The 4,093-nt window shown below is 31.0% G+C and overlaps 1 long non-coding RNA gene across 1 annotated transcript in view; it reads left to right on the top strand.

Moving 5' to 3' along the window:
- The first annotated feature begins 1,115 nt into the window (after positions 1 to 1,115).
- The window catches only part of LOC104989746, a 3,560-nt gene continuing 582 nt past the window's right edge, over positions 1,116 to 4,093 (top strand). Inside the window, exon 1 of the long non-coding RNA XR_825412.1 lies at positions 1,116 to 3,008. This is a non-coding gene — a long non-coding RNA (uncharacterized LOC104989746). The remainder of the gene's footprint in view (positions 3,009 to 4,093) is intronic.

Raw genomic sequence — 4,093 nt, forward strand, 5'->3', positions numbered from 1 at the left:
TATGCTTAAGACAACATATTAATCCATGTAAAACACTTAGTGTGTTGCTTGGTAGCTAGAATGCACGTCACACTTTCTCCTGCCTTCCCTAGTCATGGTAGCTCTAAAAATACATCAAACTTTCCTATCTTGTTCTGAGCACTGTACTTGTGTTAACGTAGTTGAAGATTACATTAGTTGTTTTTGGCAATAGAATAACAATTTGACCTACATATGAACAACTTTTAAGCCATGGTATATCCCACCAGCCTTTATTCTTTTAATAGCAACCAAAGTGCAAAACTAAGTAATTTTTCTGGTGCAATGTATCCTATTTGATGTAATTTTAAAAGATTACTGGGTTAGATTGAGATTTCCAATTTTGACTTTTAATGTGTTTATTTGCTCATCTCCTAGATTTGTCATTTATTCATGGTATGATCTAATTCATTAGTGATGCTGTAAAACTAGCAGCAAAGAGAGAAACTTGACATGCCATTATGATATATGTTTTAAAGACATTGAGATGTATTTGGCTTATGTCATTTTCCAGAGACTGTTTTAGAACCAGTTACCAGGTATTCCTGTATCTTCTTTGTTAACTCACAGACAAACCATAGTTAAGAGAACGTTAAACATGGACATCCCCTTTCTTTACACATATACACATTTAATTTCTCAGCAATTTTTTTGCAAGATTGATGCTATTAAGCAAATTTAAGTGAAAATAAGTGAGTCCTCCTTTGCAGCCATGCTCAGATGCAAAAGAATGGAAGATCTATGGTTTTGGAATGAAGGAAGATTCAAAAGGATTAGCCAGAGTGGGAAAAATTTTAAAGTTTTGAGAATTGAAAATACCTAAAAAGATTCTTTTAAAAATGGAACTACGGCAGAAAAGTTATTTCAAAGCCCACTGCTTTATTTTCAAATTGGAATTATCCATTTATACCAATCAACATGTATTTATCAAGCACCTACTGTGTCCCAGGTTCAGTGGCAAAAAGGAAAAGACCAATGAAACTGGAAAAATTTATATACTGTGAGAATTTAAAATTTCATTTAATTAAAATGTTGTATCCAGTGAAATTATCTGTGCAGTGAAAAATTCCTAAAGGTGAAATTTATCATATCACCACAAGCAGCACAGAATATATCTGAAACTAAACAGCTGAAAGGACTTTCTTTTGCAACTAAGTAGCTTTTGTTTCAGAAAGCCAATTACAGTATAATCACAAAACTTATTTAGCAAATGTATGTGTCACTAGTTATAGAGGGAAAAGTTAACAGAATTAAATCTAAGGCAACTGGAAATATTAGTTTAGGTCAACTTCTGTCCATATGTAACCACAAATTATAAAACCAAGGAATATAACAGTGTGCTAAACAGTTTAGTATTTTAAAGATTTCAGATAGAATTTTTAAACTTGGATTTGAAGTCAAGAACATGGCAATTTCTGCTATCAACAAATTATAAAAAGTTTGTTTACATGTAAGAATTTTCTCATTTTGATGATTCAGAGTAAAAAGGAACTCAGAAAACTGGAAAAATATGCACTTAAAACTTTGCATATAGCAGTTAAAAACAAACAAATAGAAAGTCAAACCACTTGATGAGCTATCTTGTTTCTGTGAGTTATTCACACAGTCCCAATCGTGATAGTGGTATGTTTATACTTGTAAGAATAAAGAGCCCCTTCCATTTTTTTCTTTCTCTTTCTTTTGATTATGTAGGAAAAGTTACATTTTACATAGTATATTATTATGAAAAAATGTGATCTGCTTTTAAGAAATTGATTTCTGGATTTAATTCTTATTTATGCCAAGTTAGGTATGTGTTCTGTGAAGTTTTTATCTGCACAAAAGTTAAATTACGTAAGTACCATCTTCCTACATAAGAGATGCTTTGGTTTAAATGTAAAGATTATAAAATCTTGATATTTTGATGTCAGTTTCTCATATCTCAAAATACATAGAAAAAGGTAAGTCTTGAGTCATTTTATATTCAATATACAAATAAGTTTGTTTCATTTTCAAACATGATTTAGTAAATGTCAATTAACTTTCATTCTTCATAGAAAAAAATTGCTTAAAATGAAAATTTTAAAGAATAAAAACTCATTGCTTTAAAAAAAAATTCCCATCTCTAGTTCTACTTTCATAACTTCAATATTTATCTTTAAATGGAAAAGAATCCATCAGCGTGTATGTGAAATAACCAGGCAAGCAAACTGAAGGGAAAGATGATTCCACTTCTCTTTGGCTTAATTTGTACATTATTTCTTTAAGATATATCTCAAAGGTCTATTAAATTTCTTATACACTTCTCACAAAAGCAAAGTGTTTTGATTGGGTGTCTGGAGTGTTCAGAAGTTTTATTTCTAATGCTGTTATTATTCACTTAAAAAATAGTTTTCTTTGTTTAGACTTGGTTAAACACTAAGAATGTCTACATTTTTAACCTGCAAATGAAATGGTATATGGTTCCATTAAATGAGCTGTCAAAAGCAAAAAAAAAAAAGACTGCATTTTAAATTGTTCAGTCATACCATTCAGTTGTAAAAGTTTTTCTTCTCTGTTTTTTCATGTTGAAGAAATAAGTTCACAATTTCAAATCAAAGTCAACACTGCAGTGAGGAGAGCTTTTCTACTTTATTACAAAGAGAAGAAGCCTTTATGTGGTCAGAAAATACAAGATTGATCTTTTTTTTCTCTTCCTATGAAACGCTGCTGTTCAAACAGCCAGAGTGAATTGTCTCAGTTCACGTCTTTAAGTCCCATCACATTCACTTGGGTATGGATGTCCTTGGCTGCTGAAAATCTGGCCCTTTAGTGCACAGGGCGACAAAGTCCCCTGACCAGCAGTTCCAGAATGTCCCATTTTCATATATTGCATCCATGCACACCTCCTAAAAATGAGGTACAGCAGGGCAAACATTTTCCAAAATAGATGTCATATATATAATATATACACATTCGTACATACATACCTTTATTCATGTGATGTCCAAAAATTTAAAAAAAATGTACACATTTATTACAAAATCGTAACAAAGACTGGACAGTGTTTTGCTCATTCTGGAAAGATGAAGCTCAGTAATAACACAACCCTGGAAACCATCCAGAGATTGTGGCAATATCTTTCTTCTAAACAGTCAGATATTCTTGCGTTAAGCTTGGCGAAACTGCCTTTCAAAAACAGAAGGGGAAGTAAAATGAAGGAAGCAGACCTTGCTCATCTTTCCAAATGAAATACGAGAAGGATCTTCACATAAAAATGCACAAACATTTGTTATTTTATTACCAATAGTGCTACAATGAACAATGCAAATTTTGTGGTCTAATTCTGTTGAGTCTCTTGTGGGTTTTCTTTTTTTTACATTTTAGAAACTAAATGGTAAACTTCTGTCAGTGTACTTAACAATAACCTATCTGGCAGGACAGAAGAGAGGGATGATATATTCAAAGTGAGGAAAGAAAATAAAAACCAATCAAAAATAATGTACTCAGCCAAACTCTCCTTCAAAAATGATGACAAAATACATTTCCAGACAAACAAACCTGAGAAAACATGTAACCACTAGATCTTGTTTGCAATAATGCCATAGGGAATTTTTCAAGCTGAAATGAAAGGACACTAAAACAGAAACATTAAGATTGTTTGTTAATGGATTCATATTATAAATTTTTTAATGGATTCACAATATAAAAATGTAAATTTTGTTATCAATAACATGAAATATATAGGGAAAGAAATAAAAGTAAAGAGTTTATGTTTGTAATTGTCACTGAATTTTTATCAGTTTAAAATAGACTTTTTTTTTATTCAATTTTTTTTTATTCAATTTTAATTTTTTTATTCAATTAAATAAAATTAAAATTGAATAAAAAAAAAAGAAAAGAGAAAAAAAAAAAGAAAAAAAAATAAAATAGACTATTATAACTATACTACCTTTTATGTAATCCTCATGGTATATGAGGCATCCCTGATGTCTCAGATGGTAAAGAATCTGCCTGCAATGTAGGAGACCTGGGTTCTATCCCTGGGTCAGGAAAACCCTTTGGAGAAGGAAATAGAAACCCACTCCAGTATTCTTGCCTGGAGAATTCCATGGAC

Source organism: Bison bison, unplaced genomic scaffold (genome assembly GCF_000754665.1).
Source record: "Bison bison bison isolate TAMUID 2011002044 unplaced genomic scaffold, Bison_UMD1.0 scf7180017864163, whole genome shotgun sequence".
Classification (NCBI taxonomy): domain Eukaryota; kingdom Metazoa; phylum Chordata; class Mammalia; order Artiodactyla; family Bovidae; genus Bison; species Bison bison.